Source organism: Mesocricetus auratus, unplaced genomic scaffold (assembly GCF_017639785.1).
Source record: "Mesocricetus auratus isolate SY011 unplaced genomic scaffold, BCM_Maur_2.0 Super-Scaffold_100028, whole genome shotgun sequence".
Taxonomy (NCBI): Eukaryota; Metazoa; Chordata; class Mammalia; order Rodentia; family Cricetidae; genus Mesocricetus; species Mesocricetus auratus.
Genome location: NW_024429209.1, coordinates 22887034 through 22906971, shown reverse-complemented (window position 1 = coordinate 22906971; position 19938 = coordinate 22887034). Strand labels below are relative to the sequence as shown.

Below are 19938 nucleotides of genomic sequence, written 5' to 3'. Positions count from 1 at the left end.
AGAAGGCTGTAGGGCAGAGTCCAGCTGTCCACGATGTGGCTTTTTTTAATGCACACTTTTTCCGTTTTCATTCTCTCTCCTCTCCCTAGTCTTCCCAAGCTCCCCTTCCTCGCTCTGTCTCTGTCTGTCACTATTGTTCTTTCTTCCTTTCATTTGGTCTCTATTTATTTTTTTAAGACAGAATTTCACTAAGCAACTCAGGCTGGGCTCAAACTCACTATCCCCCACCCCCCCACCCCCGCCTCAGCCTCCCCAACGCTGGGATTACAGGCAATTTACCACAGTGCCAGGAAGTCACCATGACATGTACCACACAGTGCCAGGGACTTGCCTTGCCGCTTACCAAAGCACTAGGTGGTTACCCTGCCGTCTCTCTTACCAGCTGCTGCCCCCAGCCTTTGCCATGGGATCCAGTACTGAGTCTCTGAGCCAAGATGTAACCCACCTTAGGGTGCACGAGAGCCTGCAGAAACCCGGAGAACTGACTTGAGGCCACACTCCCGGCCATCTGAGAGGGACTCGGCTTCCTGGAGAACCGAACGGGTACAGACAAATCCTGCAGCAAAGCCGTGCTTCAGCTGTGACAGTTTCTTACCACAGGGGGGGGGTCGGTGCTAGCCTCCCTCCAGATCTCTCCAGCCCGGGCTGCAGAGTCCAGAAATGCATGGACACTTCTGGAACACCGGCACTATTCATTATGCTTAGCTTTCATTCTGGCTGCGGACACCTCTCCACTGGAGACAGCAGCCTCATCTCTCCTGGCTTTGGCTGAATACATCTTGCTTGGTGCTGATCTTGGTCCCAGGAGCAGGGTGGGGTGCCGTCTGGACTCTCCCCCCCCCCCCCCGCTGGACTCTGATGCAGTGGCTGACAGTGTCTTTACAACGAGAACGCAGGGGCGCAGCACACATTCCCATACAGCAGCAGGCTCCCAGTGTTCTGAATCAACCTCTAAGTTTGGCCCTCGGGACCTGGCTCTTCACCTGCCTCCCTAGCAATTCCCCAGATCACTCTGCCTCTTCCTCGTGCACTGGGCGTTGGTGCATCCCCTGTTAGCTGTGACTGCACTAGGCACACACCCTTGCTATATATGGTTTTACTGAGAGAAACATTGGTGTGAACTTGCCCTGGTGTCTTGGGTGGTCCATGCCCAGAGTTGGCAGCCCTCCCCTGAGATGGGCCATAGAGTCAACGCTAAGTTTTTCAGGACTCCTGCCTCTGCGACATTAGCTCTGCCAAGGCGCGAAAAACCACACGTATGACGGGTGCCGTTGTCTTGAGCCTTGAAACAGGCAGGAGGGTTTGGCTTTGAGTCAATCCCCCCAAGAACATACTACCCACGTTGCTCACAGATTCTCCGACTCCATTTTTACCCAAAGAGCACGGAGGAGAGGAACGTGCTGGTGTTCCTCCATGGCTAGGGCCTTATGCCAAGAACACAGGGGGAGAGAGAGAGACCAACAAGCCTAGGCCACCGTGCAGCACAGGCTGTCGAGGAGACAGGCGAGCTAAAACAGAAACACTACCGGCTGTGACAAAGGCTCAGGCAGAGACTAGCAATGTGCATGGATGGAGACTCAGAGGGAAAAGCCTGATGTGGGCAGGTGGTCAGGGCGGGGCTGTCTGCACGTGTGACTTCAGTGTGACTGTGCAATTAGGAAGGGCTAGCATGTAGAGAGGGGATCAAAACAGTACACGCCAAGGGTCCGGGGCTGGGGGAAAGACAGTGGGTGTGGAGGTTAGAAAGGCCGTGGCTATCAGCTTGGCGGACTGTAACTCGGTGCTTAGGAGCAGCTGAGCTGGAGAGGGACTGACTTGGATCCCATGCTTCAGCACGGCTATGGATGGTGGCAGGCCTGGGGAATCGTTAAGATGTGACAGCAACCACTTGGATGTCCTCCATGTGCACCTAGGGCTCAAGGGAATGACTTCTAAAAAGTACAAGTTTAGGGACTGTAGACCCAGGTCCAAAGTGTCACATCCGAATATTTTCCTTGACTGTTGTAGAATGTGGTGTCGAAGTTACAAAAGCAAGAGAAGAGGGAGAGCAGGGGAGGGAGAGCAGGGGAGGGAGAGCAGGGGAGGGAGAGCAGGGGAGGGAGAGCAGGGGGGAGAGCAGGGGGGAGAGCAGGGGGGAGAGCAGGGGAGGGAGAGCAGGGAGGGAGAGCAGGGGGAGAGCAGGGGAGGGAGAGCAGGGGAGGGAGAGCAGGGGAGGGAGAGCAGGGGAGGGAGAGCAGGGGCGGGAGAGCAGGGGAGGGAGAGCAGGGGAGGGAGAGCAGGGGGGGAGAGCAGGGGAGGGAGAGCAGGGGGGGAGAGCAGGGGAGGGAGAGCGGGGGGGAGGGCAGGGGAGGGAGAGCAGGGGGGGAGAGCAGGGGAGGGAGAGCAGGGGAGGGAGAGCGGGGGAGAGCAGGGGAGGGAGAGCAGGGGAGGGAGAGCGGGGGGGGGGAGAGCAGGGGAGGGAGAGCAGGGGAGGGAGAGCAGGGGAGGGAGAGCGGGGGGGAGAGCAGGGGGGGAGAGCAGGGGGTAGTTGTTATAGAAACCCACACCTGCCATAGACAAGCAGTGAACCATGGGTCCTGGGAGAAACAGTAGAACTCCAGGAAGAGTCATCTCCAGTGTGGGTTCCCAGGCGCTCTGCCCTGCTCCCCCTCTCCCTTAGTCAAGGCATTACCAATGCTTTAACAAAGGCAGTCCCTCAATTAACCTTTGAACACAGGATAGGGACAGCGGGTCTGGGGTCACAGGGGAGCTAGCAGAGAGCACAAATGTCATCCAAGGAACAAGAAGCCAAGTACAGGCGCACCACTAAGGGCACTAGGGGCAGGCAGAGTTTTTTTTTTTTCCAAAAGAGCACACAAAAAGTCACGGTGAAATGCCCCTTTGTATATTATCCAAAAAGCTAGTAAAACAATTATAAATCATCTTCACATGTTTAACATTGGTTTATGGATGACAGGCGAACAATTTTATAGTCAGTCTTGTTCTTTCAGAAAGCACAGGTTTTTTTTAATTGAATGCAGTATTCTTTATATATTTACAAACGATCCTGTTAATTATGTTGTTTAAGTTTTCCATATTTTTTTAGTTTTTGGCAAGGGCACAAGAACATAATGCTAATTAAATCAATTGTGTAAAAACTTCTCAATATATGTAAAATTCTGTTGTCATGTAAAGTCAAAAGAAAAGCAAACACATGAAAAATGACTTGATAGTTAAGTGTCTTAGTTAGGGTTTCTAATGGCTGCAATGAAGACCATGACCAAAGAACAAGTACTAGGCTTACTCCTCAGTGTTGCTGTTCATCACTGAAGGAAGTCAGGACAGGAACTCAAAGCAGGGCAGGGACCTGGAGGCAGGAGCTGATGCAGAGGCCACGGAGGGGTGCTGCTTACTGGCTTTGCTTCCCCTGGCCTGCTCAGTCTGCTTTCTTACAGAACCCAGGACCTCCAGCCCAGAGACGGCACCACCCACCATGGGCTGGGCCCTCCACCACTGATCACTAAATGAGAAAATGTCTTAAAGCTGGACAGCGAGGAGGCATTTCCTCAACCGATGACTCTAGCTTGCGTCAAGTTGACCGGCAGAACCAACCAGTCCATGAACTGACGCGTTTCATTGATCCCATAATTGTCAAGAGGACAAGCCTGTGTCAGCAGCCTTTGCTCATGTGTAGGACACCCCTGTACGAGCATGGCAGCAGCATCACCCTCCCCCATCATTTTAGAGCTGAGTATCTTCTCCCAGAGAACAGGGATGGGAAACACACTACCGGTGGTGTTTGTGTTCTGAAGCAAGGCCAGCCTCAGTACCAACAACCAAGCAAAAGCAACAGGAAACCACGGTAATATGAAAGGCAGACCCACTTTTGAACTCGGTGTCCAGAAGGACTTAATGAAGCATCTGCCGGGGCCAAGACGACTTTCCCTCACCAACACCAGTTTCGTCCCGCTGCCAAGGGTTTATTAGTGTAATTCCCACGATCACAGATTAAAGAGAAAAAAAAAACTGCATGGCTATTTCAACAGAAGAGAAAAATCCTGACCAAAATGTCATAGCAAAGTGAGACTTGCAGGCTTTCCAGCATTCCATGAGCAGCGTCTTTAAGAAATCTCCAGCAAACATCACTCTCAAGGATGGGCCATCAGAGCCACCACCTTTTAAGTTAGGAAGAAGACAGTTATCCGCTATCAATTTACACCTCTATTTAACGTTGGCTAATTAACAAGAAAGAAGAACCAGTGATTAGAGGGAGATAATTAAGATTAGCATCACTCATAGATGCTGTGATTTTCCACACTGAAAAACTCCAAGCAGTCTACCGCTTATGAGAAACCAGGAGTTGGACAGCTTGGTAGATATAAGGTAAATTTACAAGCGTCCACTGCATCTCAACACAGCAGAAGAGGGAGAAGATGTGTTTAATAAGATGTAATGTGTGGAGTGCTTACAAAGCACCCAGGGGAAACCCCAGCAAGGGGTATGCAAAGAGAAAACCCGCATATTACAGGGCTCCTAGGACACACATGCGGTCTGAGAAATAACCCCCTCTCATAAATATGCAGGTTCTTATCTCTTAGTTAATTGAACCAAAGTTTCACGGAAATCCCCATCAAAGCTTTTGTAGCAGGCATTTCCAGTTTTCTATGGAAGAACAGAGGAGGGAGAGCTGGGCAGCTGGGCTGGGGAGAGCAGGTGGGGAGCCTGCCAGCATTTTATCCAGACTAAGCTCAAGAAGAGGCTGCTTCCCACAGACACCTGCAGGGTCGAGGCGGAATGACCAGAAACGTGTGGCATTTAGTACTTTTCCCATTGCTGTGACCAAATAGCTCAAGGGAAGCAACCGGAGGGAGAGACAGTTCATTCTGGGTCACCCGCTATCAGCCCTGACTTGCTCGTGGCTGGGAAGGTATGCTGTGTGAGGGACTCTGGGCTGTCTGCACATGTTTTAGCAGCCTAGGACGTGGGGAGAGAGGAATGAATGCTGGTGTGCCCCCCCCCCCGTTCGGTGTTGGCAGTCTGGCGGGAATGGTGTTGCAGCCAAGCGACACAGCCAGAGACCCTCGTCTCTGGTATCAGACTTCTATGTCAGATCCTCTCCCTGTCAGTTTTGGAAGGACAAAGGACATAGATGCACCAAAATCACGCACTTTAAGAGAAGTCTTAGATGTAAATGTAGTGGGAAATTCATATGACCTTGGGTTAAGGGGAGACTTCTGAAGTGAGACACAAAAACCCCAGTCTGTACGAAACATGATCGATCGCCGCCTCACTCTCAATTAGGGACTAATGTTTTTCTGGAGACATCACGATGGCGCCAATGGAAGGACGAGGTGCTTATCGGTGATGACAGTCACTGCATGCAGGTCCAGGTATGTGAACACCTCTGCAGAGTATAAGAAAATGCCAGCATGTCAGTGAGTGGGAGAACCCAACTGGGGAAAAAAAACACAGAAGAAAGAAGCACACTCAGCAACTAGGAACTGGTGGAGACCTACATTACGATCTTGGAAAGGAAGCGAAACCCCAACTGCAAAGCACAGCACCCTGAAACCCTCCGACAGAAACACTGGAGAATGGGCTGGGGAGATGACTCGATCCCCAGAACACGCGTAAAAGCTGTGTGTGCGTGTCTGTAACTCCAGCACTCGGGAAACAGGGAAATGTGGATTCTCCGGGGCTCACTGGCTGGCCAGCCTGGTGAATCAGTGAGCTCCAGGTTTAGTGAGAAACTCTTGTCCCATAAAATACAGTTAGGGCTGGAGAGATGGCTTAGCTTAGCAGTTAAGAACACTTACTGCTCTTCCAGCCGGGTGGTGGTGGTGCACACCTTTAATCCCAGCACTCGGGAGGCAGAGGCAGGCGGATCTCTGTGAGTTCGAGGCTGGGCTGGACCGATAGCCTCCAAAACAATACAGAGAAACCCTGTCTCATAAAACCAAAAAAAAAAAAAAAAAAAAAAAAGAACACTTACTGCTCTTCCCGAGGACCTGAGTCTGGTTCCCAGCACCCACAGTGGGAAGCTGTAACTCCAACTCCTGGGGACTTGATGACCTCTTCTGGCCTGTGTGGGTATCTGTGCACACATGTGAACGCATGCATATCACACACACACACACGCACACACACACACACACACACACACACACACTGAGGAGCACTATGTGAGGCAGGGAATTTAAGTCAAGCAGGAAGAGAGTCCACTCCACCATCACTGTTTGACGACCCCCAGATCCCCAGATGCTGGGTGCGAATGCCTGAGAGAGTGGTGTGGAAGTGCATAGCCATGATACCCAAGAAAAGCAAAAACTGGAGAGAAACCAACAGTCCATCAAGGGAAGGATGGCTAATGATAGTATTTATAGAGCAGAACTCTACACAGCAGTAAAAAGGAGCTGATAGCCTCTGGCCAGAGCCAAGTGAATATAAAATTTAAAAACTCCTAGTGCACTGTCCAGCCTGTTCCCACAGCCTCAGAAGCACCAGCGGGGAGGTTTGCTTCCCCCACGGGAGAAGGTGTTGAGGCATGGGGAGCTTCCAGTTTGCAGAAGGACTCTGGCCCTCCTGGGAGGCAAACCCAGGAGGTGGCTCCTGAGTCAGCCTGAGATCCTTTCCTACTCCACCTCTCTGGGCTGAAAGTAAAGATCCAATTCAGAAGGCAGGCGGTGTACGCCCATCCTCACAAACCAGACTCGGTGTGTGAGAGCGAGAGAGAGTTCACCTCAGGGCGGGGATGGGGCACAGGGGCTTCCAGTGGACTAAGGCTCTGTTACCATTTTTTGTTTGTTTGTTTGTTTTTTCTTTGCATGAAATCCTTTGAAACTGTCTCAAGCAAACAACAGACACAAAAACAACAGTCATGGGTCAAACAAGATTTCAGTTCAGCTTGGACCCTGGTCCTCGAGGCTTTGTTCCTGAGGCCTGGATAGCACTGTGGTCCAGATATTGCAGCTGTTGTTAGAGCCAGGGTGGGTTGGGTCCAGTAGTACCAAGATGTGGTCTCTAAACTTTAGTCTGAAGCACAGCGGGCTCCCATGCAGAGCTGCTACTCAGTCAACCGAGGCAGAGACTGAGCTCTGCATTTCTAGCAGTCTGGGCACGCTGAAATTAACAATGGGGGAGTGGGACTCTGCCTGGGGAAGCCCAGTCCCACCTGGGAGTAACCAAGATCAACATCCCTAGCTTTAAGGTATGCTCACTAGGAACAAGCTGTAGGCTGGCATCTCCTCCCAGCATCTCAGCGAAGCACGGTCATGCCCAGGGCAGGTGCACACATTTGCAGATATCGTTCAACATGGGCCTGCAAGCCAGGGAAAGGTCAGAAGAAGGGCAAGCCCCCCACTTCTTTGGCACCTCCCGCCTGACTATCATACACAGGCAGTACCTGGTAGAGGAAGAAACTGAGCCCCGCTTGACCAGGGATGACCAGGGAAGGAGCTTGAGCTCAAGCGGTGCCATGAATATTCATGGTCAGATCTCAGGGTGTGAAGAGTCCTCAGTGGACTCCGGGCATTAGCACTTGAGAGCCCTGTCTGCCGAGATCTACAGCAAGTGTCCCCAGCAGGCGTGTGCACAGGCTGCCCTGGGAGAGACGGCTTTTCCCAGACAGAGGCCTGCTGCGGACCGTAAACCCCAAATGAAGTCAGCAGAGGGGACCAGGGAAGAGAGGCTCGCCCAGCACACCTTGCTTCAGACAGGATGTTGGTTCGCGGTGATCCACCGGGAGGATGGAAGAAGCCATGCAAACTCCAGCTGGAGGCATTCACGGGCAAGGCTTCCGCGCCTGGCTTTCCAACCTCCTGGCCTGGAGGGGTGCTGGCTTCACCACACCACCCACTGATCCAACCCTCCCTGAGCGGCTCTGAGCACTGGCCTCATTTACCCCCTCAGAGGAGCACCGAATGAACCCTTGCTTTGGCACATACACAGGTACAGCTGCATCTGTGGTGGACACTGGTCCATCTCTGGCGGGTTCCATCTGCCTCACCCTTCAGCCACCCCAGGAAGCTTCGGTCCCTCGTGTTGGCTGTGTCCCACTTAGATAACACTTTGGGTGAGCCTAGAACCTCTTTGCAGCACTGGTGTTTTTGTTTGTGGTCAGTATGGGGCAGGGGTGGGGTGGAGGAATGGGGGAGCCAGATTCTCTCTTGCTTTTCAAAAGGCTGAAGTTCCCTCTGCGGCCCCCAAACCACAGCCTGGCACTTGGTAAGAAGATGTTCGGCACTATTTGTTGAACGAATAATTAGAGCTAATGAGTGAACTGAGGGATTGGAGGTAACCTTTGTCCAGCAGTGACCCTCAAAACCTCCAAAGTCATTGGCGAGAAACCCAAACTCTAAGGCTTAGGTGTGGTAGGTTCACCCATATCATGATAAATGGATATAGGAAGGAATCCCTATATCCCTTACGGCAACATCAGAATCCAAAGCTGTTCTTCAAGCTACAAGGGCCAAGCAACAGATGAGTGTGGGCGTGGTCAAGTGTGCAGACAGCCCCACTGTTCACATGGTTCAGCAAAGTCAGTAGAGGAGTCTCAGGGCTCCCACTCTACCGGCTACACTTTGCCCAGAACCTTCTTTTACGAGTAGCTGCTTGACTTCATGTGTCCTCCGGTCCTACTAATATTCCACCTGGGAAGATCACCTGAAGACCCTCACCCAGGGGCCCCACCCAGGAGCCCAACCCAGGAGCCACACTCAGAAGCTCGACTCCCAGAACCTTACCCCATCCCTTCGGCGGACACTGGCAGTGACCCAGGACTGACGCGTCCTCTCCTTAGGTGCTGGCTCCATTGCTAGCTCCCTGTTGAGCTCCCTTTGCATCCCAGACAAGCCCCCAATCTCCCTGCACCACTGATAACACACTTTCTTCCAAGACCCCCCCAGACCAACACCCCACGCATGTACCTCTCCAGGCCTGACACTTAACTGTGTCCTTTTCTTTAACTTCTTGTCCCAAATCTCCCCTTGCTCCCCTAGACTCGGTCCACTTGTGTCCCTCTGAAAGGCCTTGTCTGCTTTGCTGAAGGCAGCCTGTCCGCCGCCGCCAGCCCATCCCTCTCTACACAGTGGCTATCTTCTTCCTCAGCTCCTGTCACTGTGCGTTGCTAGCGTTGGGTTGGGCATCTGCTTGTGGCTCCCCCTCTCTGGCCCTGGAAAGTATGGCCTCTGTGAAGGCAGGTACATGGCTTTTTTGCCCTGTGCAGGATATCCAGGACTTAGAACAGTGCATGGACAAAGGAGAGGCAGCCAAAGGCTGGGCTGTCCCTGAGCAAGGCAGAGCCTCCCAAGGTTCCCTCTGCGGCCCCTGGACCCCCATGCCTGGGTCTGGAGACGATCAGTTGGTACTCCGGGAAATGGGGAGATGGGACTAATGGAACTTCCTCCTTGGCTTCAGAAAAATCTCTCTCTCTCTCTCTCTCTCTCTCTCTCTCTCTCTCTCTCTCTCTCTCTCTCTCTCTCTCTCTCCCCATGTACCCTGTGCTTGCCTTGCCTGTTTCTGTCAACTATTGTTTAGCTGATGCCCACTCAAGGAGGAGATAGGGTTGGTCAGCTTCATGCTCCACACTAGCCAGAAACTAATGTTATCCAGGGAGCACTCGCCATCTCGAAGACCAGACAGCAAACACACCAAGAAGATTAGAAGACAGAGGCCTGGGGACACGGACTGATTCGATTCGTGGGCTTTAGCAACTAGAGCCGCGTCCACACCCTAGATCCCAGAGGACGCTGTCTCCATGGATCCAGAAGGCCTGTGCTCCGTGTTTCTAGAGAGGGAAGGACTGCCTACAGGAGCTTCTCTCCAAACCTCACCCATCACCCTGTGCTGAGGCCACGGCTCCCCCAAACCCAACGTCGAGGACCATCTTCTCCACCCAGCTCGCAGGAAGCCTCGGGAATCAATAGGGACAGAAGGAGGGGCTGAGAAGCAGCCCAGACCACAGCTCACATTACTGTCCTCTGCCCCGGAAGCACACAGCAGTTTCCTCCACAGAACAGGTGTGTCCACTCTGCCACCCCTGTCTGTCCACACTCTGAAAAGACTCAGAACCCGCTCATCCCCTGACTGCAGGAGTGCCGGGCCCAGGTCTCTGCTTACAGATGAAGCCAGCATGCTCTATCCTGATCCTCTGGGCTCTCAAGCCGCACGTTCTGAATGCCCAGACAGAAGTTTGCCGCAGCAGTTTCTCCGGGGTCTTGTGGGCTCAGCCTATCTCTTGGGTTCAGTGAGAAGAGATGAAAAGTCTTTACGCCCCCCCCGCTCTCCTGTCAAGAGTCCCCGATGATTTCATCTTACATGATTATTTGCTGTTTGTTTCAGAAGGATTTGGTTTCTGCTCTCCTTCCTTCTAGGATTTGTACCTCCTGCTGATCTCACCTGGGTTTATTATGGCTCATTCTCAGTAAATAAATAATTTTTTGGGGCTAGAGAGATGGCTCAGGGGTTAAGACTGCGAGTGTTCTTGTTTGAAAAAAAAATAGCCAAGTTTGATTCCCAGCATGTGTGTTGGGCGACTCACAACCACCTGCAACTCCAGCTGCAGGGGATTTAACGTTGTCCTCCATAGGCACCTGCACTCACATGTACACGCCGCCCCACCCCTGCAGACACATGTACATACCATCTCACCCCTGTAGACACGTGTACACACCGCCCCACCCCTGCACTCACATGTACACGCCGCCCCACCCCTGCAGGCACATGTACATACCATCTCACCCCTGTAGACACGTGTACACACCGCCCCACCCCTGCACTCACATGTACACGCCGCCCCACCCCTGCAGGCACATGTACATACCATCTCACCCCTGTAGACACGTGTACACACCGCCCCACCCCTGCACTCACATGTACACACCGCCCCACCCCTGCACTCACATGTACACACCGCCCCACCCCTGCACTCACATGTACACACCACCCCACCCCTGCAGATGCACTCATATATATTCACATAATTAGAAATAAAAACAAAAGAACTTTCTCCCCAGGCCTTCTTTTCCAGGTGCCACATCCTAGTGAAACCAGCGTCTCCTTTGGAGTCCCCTCTACCACCACCCACTTCACCCAGACACGGGCACAGGGCACAGGGCAGGCTCAGGTGGGCATTTAGAGCAAAGCGCACCCCTGGAGTTTTCCCTTCCCTCCTTCTCTCTGGGGGAAAATGGAAAACGGAAGGATATGGGAAAGGAGAGGATGCCTCTGAATCCCTCGTCACCAAAGAAAGGAGCCGAGGTCTGAAGTGGCTGGGGTGCGGGGCTTCACGCCCCGTTTGCCGCTTTGTGGGAGGCAACAAAGACTGTGACCTGGACTCCAGTTCTCTCGGGACCTACCGCTCTGGGGTGGTGGGGACACACTGGCCCTGCATTCCCAGCCATCCCTGTGTGTGGGGTGTGGGTTTTCAAAGCACATGTTAGCCAGGCGTGGAGGCACATGTCTGTGATCCCCGGGGTTTGGAGGGAGAGGAAGGGGATCAGGAGTTGGAGGCCATCCATGGCTACACAGTGAGTCTGAAGCTAGCCAGGGCTGCAGGAGTGCTGTCTGGACAAACAGCGATGTCACATGTTCCAAGTGTGTCCCTGAACGTGGACCTACGCGCTTCTTACGGAGGCTTTAGGGCAGGCGGGCGTACACAGAGGCGAGTACCTAGGGGACAGTGGGGTTGAACACTGAGGGACCCTCACCATGGGAGACTTCAACTCCTATGACAGGGGTGAAAGAGTAAATAACTCCCTCTGAGGTCCTTCCTAGGGCAGGGGTGTGTGAGTTCCGGAGATGAGAGGTCGGAGACCCCGAAGTTTCCTTCGAGACAGGAATTCCAGCTGCCCAGGAGTGGGAGACGGCATGGGTTTGGCTGGAAGATTTCCGGGCTTCATTGTTTGAGCCCTCAGCCTCCTGGCTGGCCGACCGGCCCACTTTAAACAGGCATGAGGGCATCAGGACAGAGGAGCAGTCTCCTTAAGACTGGCTTTGCCCCGGGGTCTAATTCAGTGAGCTCTACAGCAGATGCTGGTGCACCAGGGAGCAAGTGCCTCCCTCCCCGCCCCATCCAGACCCTGAGCTGAAATTTATGGAAAGCAGTCTGTAGGATGGCTCCCCATGGAGAGAAGGTTTCCTGCAGCTTTGTGAAGGCTTCCTCCACCTCCTTCTTGCATTTATGGGATGGTTCCCTTTGGTAGGAATCACTGTCTTCGGCCCTAGGCCAGGTTCCCTGTTGCCTGAAGCTTCTAAACCCAGCTTAGTAGAAACAGAAGCAAATCTGTTCTCAAGGTGAATCTGGCAGGAGACTTCCGTTGGACAAGAAGATTCCAGCTTTCTACCCTGGAGCCAAGGAACGAACGCAGCATACCAGTGCCCAGGGGCTGGGCTTCAGGTTTTGCTAATTAATGGTGAGATACCGATGCGTTTAAAAGCATTCTCCTCTAGACTCCCAAGCAATGGAAGGACCCGATGGAAAAGTAGTCATTCTGCCTTTTGCTCAACACACTTGGGTGGGACAGTTCCTGGGGGCCCTGAGGTGCTGGGGTGCAGGAGGCACCTTGTCAGGTATGGACTGACTGCCTGGGGAAGCCTAGGGTCCATGCGATGTCACAGGGTTGGGGGTGAGCTTTCTGGAGGCCCACCATGTGCTAGGCACTTGGGCTCAGCACTAGGCTGGGCTCTGGGGTTGGAGAACACAGCCCTGCTGAGCCCACAGGTCTGGGCTGTGTGTGGGGCCGAGACGGGCAGGCAGCCCCACTCACCGGTCCAAACCAACCACCCAGAGGAGAGCCTTGCAGGGAAACGATCTCAGCGGACGGGCTCGCAGAAAACTGCCAAAAGGTCCCCATGTTCAGACGAAGGAAAAGGAGAACGGTCGGTGTGATTTTCCTACTGCAGTGAGCAACTGGGGCACACAAGACGGTTAAAACCCGGTGAGCAGAGAGTACAGTTCGCCAGCCCCAGAGCTCACTGAGGACCACCGAGTGGTCAGAGGAGGACCCTGTTGTCAAGACATGGTGGCAGCCAGAAGGCAAACTGTCACATAGGAAGAACTATCACTGACCTGGAGGATCTGAGTTCAAGACCCGAGACGGCAAACTGATTCCTGGCTTGCTGGGGGCTTACGGCTTGGCACAGCTTTCTGAGCATCTGAACCCCGTGTTGCCTCTACCTGAGATTAGGTATCACACGGGGCCATTACTTCTTCCTTCTGAAAACATGAAGCGGGAGGCACTGCTAGGGTCCTGTAGGAGGGGAAGTTCGGTGGCTAGCAACCGACGGGAAAAGCCAAAAGGTGATGCTGGCCGTCGGTCTTTCCCGTGGCGGCCTGGGCTAGCAGTCTTTCCCACGGTAGCCTGGGCTCGCTCCCATCAGGCTGCTACCGCCACGAGGACCCGGCAGGGTGTGGGAGAGGGGGTGTCGGTGTGAGATGGGGCGCATGTCCTTCATGGCTGAGGTGTCTCTAGAGGGGTGCACCCACGAGAGCTCTCATCCCCTTACAGCTCACCCTCCCTTAGTCCACCCCGCCCCGCCAGGCAGCTCTGACAGGAAGAGGCAAAACGCCAGCCAATCTCGGAACTTCATTTTTCCTCTTTTCAAGTCCGGCCAGTCTAGCCCTACCCAGATCCGATCTGCTGACTGCAACAATCCTAAACTGGCTCACTTTTTTTTTCAGTTGCTCTCGTTCTTAAGGAATATTTTCTAATAGATGAAAAAAATTCCTTTTCATGCTTCACTAATGCAAAAACAGCTGAACCAATTTAGCTCAAACTTTCTCAATAGCTTGTTACAATCCTAATTAAAATATTCACATACGGCGCAAGCTTTGGGGAACATAATATCGCGCTGTCAGTCAAACTCAGCCTGAATATTTACAGCCAGCTAAACAGAAAAGCAACAGCATGGCTTTTGCCCTTTGTTGCCTCTTGAAGAAAATGAAGTGAGACAATTAATGGTGGACGGATAGAGGTGCAGAGGATGCACAGCGTTTCTCCGCTTGGCTTAACACGTTAGAAAAAAAAAAAAAAACGGGTCCAAGGAGCTTGCTGTCTTAGCCATGAACAGGGCAGGTCAGTGCAGCAGCCTTCTTTCTCATGGAGCCTGAGGCAGTGGCTGTCTATACTCAGGGTGACTGCAGGTTTGTAAGGATGGAATAGGTTGAAGCCCAGATGCCCCACCTGGGTGGAGGGTGAAGCCCCCTAGGACATTGAGCATTCATCTGTGGGCAGGAATTAACAGGGATTTCCTGTCGAGACCTCTCCCCCACCACCGCCCGGCACTGAGCCAGTGTCCTATAAATACTCTCATTCCATTACATTGCCCAGTGACCACAGAATGGAGAGAGAGAGGGGGGAAGAGACAGAGAGACAGAGAGACAGAGAGAGACAGACAGACAGACAGACAGATGAGAGGAGACCCTACCTCAAAAAAAAAAACTCACACCAAATCAAGTAATAATGTAGGATGGAAATGTTTTACCTTCTAGAAGAAACTACGTCTAAGTTCATGATAAACACTGTGCATCTGAAACAACCAAACACGCTCCTCCGACACCCTGCTCATTTCTAGAACACTCCATGCCCCTCCCCCCCATTCATCCACACCACACCAAGGCCTTTATGCGGTTGGCTATGAAGAAGGCAAACAGTTTTTCCCCATGAAGTGTCCATGTGGCTGACACGTCTCAGATCTTGTGACTGTGGCATGTGTGAGCGTGTGTCGTCGACGGATGGGAGCCAGGCTTGGAGACAGTGCCCGTGCAGACACAGAGCCCTGTCCGTGATGCCTCCCTCTGCTCAGCGCACGGCTGCTGGCTCCTCTTGTGTGATCCCACACAGCCCCAGGTGCTTATCCTGACGCCGAAAGCCAGTTGGCTCACGTGTGTGGCGAGGCCCAAGTGAAGTCAGGACAGATCGGGTGGTTTCCATCTCTGGTGCTTGTGGCCTTCCGCTCTGCTTGTCATAGATTCCCAAACTTCCACAAGAGGGGACACTGTGCCCATCATTTCCTTCAGTCCTGCTGTGTCCGAGGACGTTAAGAGCCTTTGGGTGTCTGGCTGTGGGCTTTGCTTAGATGCTCTCCAAAGCAGCTGGACACCTCTGCTCTCTCTCTCTCTGTCTCTTTCTGTCTCTGTCTCTCTCTCTCTGTCTCTGTCTCTGTCTCTCTCTCTCTCTCTCTCTCTCTCTGCCCAATCCTTCTCCAATGTGTGCCTTTTCACCCTTCTCTACATGCAGAGCTCATCTGAGGGGCCCAGATTCTTCCAGGGCAGGTGTGCTCTCTGCTTACTGTCTAGAAACAGTCTTTGGATCTTTGCAAAAGGAACTAACAGAGAGCGCTTTCCTCCCTACTCAGTAAACACGGCCACATTGGAGAAATTCTATTCCCCCAGTGACTCAGTTGGATGTGCTGAGCGAGACGTGAAACCCCAGAGCCAGCAAGAATTGCGTTGGCTTTGCTTTTCTTCATGAGAAAACGGACCATAAAGGGACGCATGTGGTTCCCAGGGTGGTTGGCGATGCCTAATTAGGAAGGTGCTCTTAAGCGTGGGTGGTGGTGGTGGGGGAACAGGTCTCCTGGCAGCTGGAGGAACACTCCTGGACTCTGCCCCTTCCTCAGGGACCATCGCTCTAGTCTCCCGGGAACTCTCATGGCCCAGTGTTGGAGAAGTATGACATGGAACGGTCCTCGCTGGGACAAAGAACAAAAAGGGCCTGCAAGGGATAAGGGCTGTGCTCAGATAATGAACTACTGTGAGGGTGCCTGGTTGGTTCACCCACAGTGTCCCCTGGCAGCCAGGCCACAGGAGTCCACGCAAGGGATGGGCAGGCTGTAGGAATGCCAGGGCCTGCCTGGGTCTGGAAAGAGTGGGAGAAACACCTTCTCCTCTCCCGAGTTGTGTCTTTGAGTCACACCATAGGCTTAGCAGGGACCTCCACTTGTGTAAGCCCTAGGGAGCAATTAGCCCCTTGATTCTCACAGGAGCCACCGATTAGGAGGGTGTTGGCAGGAAATGCCCAGGAGTGGTCAGGCCACTGACAAGAGGCAAGGCTGGGAATTCTACATCTCTGTGACCTGAGCCCCCGAAGAGTCCTGGAGAATCTTACGGAGGCATCGGGGTCTCACAACCACAGCTGCAGGAAGACCATTCCAGCTCCTAGACCAGGGATGCTGGGATGGGGAGGGCGTGTCTCTGTCATAGGGCTAGAAGAAGTCCGAGGTGTCCTGCTGCAGTGTTGAGGGGCAGCCTCGGCTCCACCCACGGAGACAAGTGCCACCTCTCCTTGTGACAAGCATTGCTGGAGCGCCCAACTGTCCCCTGTGGAAGTCCAGGTTGGGGTCTGCGGAGTTCTCAGCACTCCTGGGTGTGGTTTGCTCCTTGCAGCCTCCCTCTGGAGGTGGGTCCTGTGGGTGCTGGCAGGGAGAGGAGACGTCTTCCCTACGTACAACAAGATACACCCCCCCTAAAGCAGTCAAGCCGAGGACGAATGTTATTCTCACTCGTTTCTGAGGCCGCGCGGGATGGGGGGGCAGAGGCGAGGACGAATGTTATTCTCACTCATTTCTGAGGCTGCGCGGGATGGGGTTAGGGGCAGACGGAGAGCCAGGGATGAAAGAGTAGAGGGGAGGTGGGGGGAGGAGGCGGGTAGAAGAGTAGAGGGGGAGTAGAGGGGAGGGAGGAAGAGGAAGATTGCATAGACGGGAGGGAAGGGGCATGGGGCAGAGGAGCAGAAGTAAAGGGAGGAGGGGGAGAGAAAGAGAGGTTGAGGGAGGGGAGATGGGGGAAGGGAGGACGAAAGGGAGAGAGGTGAGAAGAGAAAGGAGAACGGAGAGCCAGGAGGAAGAGAAGGAAAGGAGGGAGGAGAAGGGGAGGGGAAGGAGGAGCGGTGGGGGGGAGAGGAAGACCAGAGTTTACCTGAATTAAAAGCCAGGCTTCAAGAAGTGATTAATTTGAACGGAGTCCACTCTCGGGGCTGTGGAATGCAATCTCCCCCTTACAGGAAGACTGTCTTCCAAGAGGAGCCTCAGTGTATTAAGGCAGTTTACAAGGTAATGAGTTTGATAACGGTGGTGAAATGGATTTACAGGCCGGAGTCGTGGCCATTACGCAATCGGCGATGGCCTGGCAAATCGCCAGAGACTGTGAAATTAATTTTAATGGAAAAAGGAAATGTTAGTCAGTCGGGAGACAGGCCGCTTTGGGGAGATGGGCCGCCACCTCAAGGTCCCGGTCCTGGTGCCTTCACTGGCCCAAGCACTGGCACCTGTAACCGTGAGCGTCTCCCCCACCCAGCCCCCCAGTTTATCATGGTCTCCTGTGGAGGCAAACAGACCTGCCATTCGCAAGCTTTGGGAACCAGGACTCAGAGCTGACCCTGGAGTGAAGCGTGGCCACGCCTAGCGGGAGTGATCCAACGAAACCGTGCTGAGAATCAGAGGCCACGGGCGCCAGGAAAACCTCCTTCCATTGGCTTCCGAGTGGAAGAGGAAAGAGAGTAATGCTGAAGCCCTGCAGAGGCTTCTGGGCGTCCTACACGCCACACAGGCAAGGTGAAGGTTTACACAGGAAGAGCTCTGTGTTTACGGAGGTTTCCGGGGCCCCGGCCTTTTATGCCGGGTGAGAATGGGAAACAGACATTGATTGCTGCACTCAGTGACACACACACGCAGGGTGCCAGGTCACTGGGCACTGTTCAGTTGGAGAACAGGGAAAAGGCCGGACGGCAGGCAGACCGCCAGAAGGCAAACGCAACATGAGATAATCTGGAATCTGTAAAGAACACGCGCAAATCGGCAAGGAGACACTTACCCAGCTGGAATGGTTACTTTCAATCGCCAGCAGGAGGCAATCTAGAATTCCCCCGAGGAGGGGGTCTCCGTGAGGGAGTGTCTGGATCAGGTTGGCCGGCCCCTGTGCACGTCTGTGGGGGGCTGTCTTGACCTAGTCACCCGAGGTGCGAAGACTTGTCCACTGTAGGTGACACCATTCCCTAGGCAGGGACCCTGGACCACATGATGGTGGAGAAAGCAAGATGGTGTGAATTACCTCACCGCTATTTGCTCTTGATCGGGGATGCGATGTGACAGCTGCTTCAAGCCACAGCTGCCGTGGCTTCCCCTCCCATGACGGACTGCAGCCTACAGCTGCGAGCTACAAACACACTCTCACCCGAGCCCCCGTGCCAGGGTGTTTTATCACAGCGGCAGGAAAGGAAGCTAAACGTCCCACACAGAAATACAAGGAGTCACTCTAAAACATCGAGTGGCCTACCCTTGCCAGTTGCTGGAGAAATAAAAATTGAAACGAACAACAACAACAAAAAAGCGTTCCTCTCTTGTAAGCAAACGTCCGAAGCTCAAAAAGCTGAAAATACCAAGTGCCAGAGACGCTGGAGGGAGGCTGTGACGAGTGAGTGGTGTGGTGATTCCCAGAGGCAAAGCAATAGCCTCTGTCACAGCCCAAGGTGGTCTAACCACTGCCGATGAGTAGCTTTTCTTAGAGAGACCTGAACAGGTGTCCATTCATCCCAGATACGGCATACGCGACAGATCAAATAAACTAACGGCTGAACCCGAATCTAATGAACCAGTGAACTTAGTGGGGCTACTCAGGGGAGTGTGGGTGACTCGAAGGCAACCGCATCACCAAACAGCTCACCCCAGCGCGGGTGATGACTCAGGAAATCTGCCTTCCTGGGCTCCATGCACGCCTTGCAGGCAGTTCTGCCAACGTTGCCCAGATGGGGGATGTCCTTCTGTGTATGTGTCTCCCTTATTGGTTGATAGATAAAACGCTGTTTGGCCAATAGGCAGTAGAGGCCGGAAGATAGGCGGGACTAGGAGACGAGGATAATTCTGGGAAAGATAGGTAGAGGGAGACCTAGGGGAGTCTCCATGTAGTGGAGGAAGGAGTAAACAGGTCCAGACCCTTTTCCCATAAGCCAAGACCACGTGAAAGTATTTAGATTAATAGAAATTGGTTAATAATTAAGACAGAGCTAGCCAACAAGAAGCCCAAGATATTGGCCAACAATTTTATAACTAATTTAGCATCCGTGTGTTTATTTGGTGCTGAAGCACGGTGGGACCAGGCTGGACAAGAACCTCCAGCAACATTGCCCCCCACCCTAGAATTATCAGTTTTCATAACTTTGGAAAGGGCTTTGTGATGCTTACAGGTTTCTTGAGTTTCCTGAGCCTGGCAAGTTTCCTTAGCTTTCTGTACCCAGGGGCCTCTCGCTTTCTCCTCCCACTAGGGGAGGGTGTCTCAGTTCAGAGGAATCAGCCATAAGACAACTGAATACACGGATGTTGGGTGCAACTAAAAACACATATTGGCAAGAGTAACCTAGCCAGGAAACCTCTACTCTCTTCCAACGTCCCGGGGTCACCATGCCCAGTAGAGGGTACTCCCTGTGGGAACTTCATGTATTTCCAGTCTTTCCTGTACATATGAAAAGCTGTGCACACCCACATGTGTGCCCAACTCGCATGCCTCCCCGGCAGCTGTGAGTGGGACACAAAACAGCAAACTTATATTTCTGTGATTATTTTTGTGGTCCGATTCTGCAGCCCTCAGGGGTAGCAGTTCTCAGGGGTAAACTCTGCAGATGACATCGCGTGACAGTGTCAGATGGTGGGGACAGCATCCATTTCCCTCCGACCACCAGACCCTGGCCACCACACGGTGGCGGCACCCAGGGCGCTAATGCGTCTAGTCCTGGTACCTCGCTCTGGATCCACTCGCCTGACAGTTGAAACCAGCTGACACTGAGCAGGTGGAGGCCATGTCCAGATTTAAAAACAACCCCGTCAGCTGTCGCCAGGCAGAGGAAGAAGCCTCTATCTCCACACACTCCAGCAGGGCTTATTTTGCCCAGTGAGCACCTGTGGTCCTGACTCAGCGAGCGTGCGCATCCAGGTAGGTGATGAATTAAAATCACCTCAAATGTCTGTCTC

At 53.2% G+C, this 19938-nt stretch overlaps 1 protein-coding gene and 1 long non-coding RNA gene across 4 annotated transcripts in view; both read right to left on the bottom strand.

Moving 5' to 3' along the window:
* Window positions 1-19938, bottom strand: part of Cdh4 (cadherin 4) — a 498494-nt gene that overhangs the window by 407386 nt on the left and 71170 nt on the right. The window lies entirely within an intron of this gene.
* On the bottom strand, window positions 4681-18835 carry LOC110339694. The gene is made up of 2 exons (XR_005871525.1): window positions 17789-18835; window positions 4681-5383 (listed from the first exon to the last, which is right to left on the bottom strand). It is a non-coding gene; the product is annotated as an uncharacterized LOC110339694 (long non-coding RNA).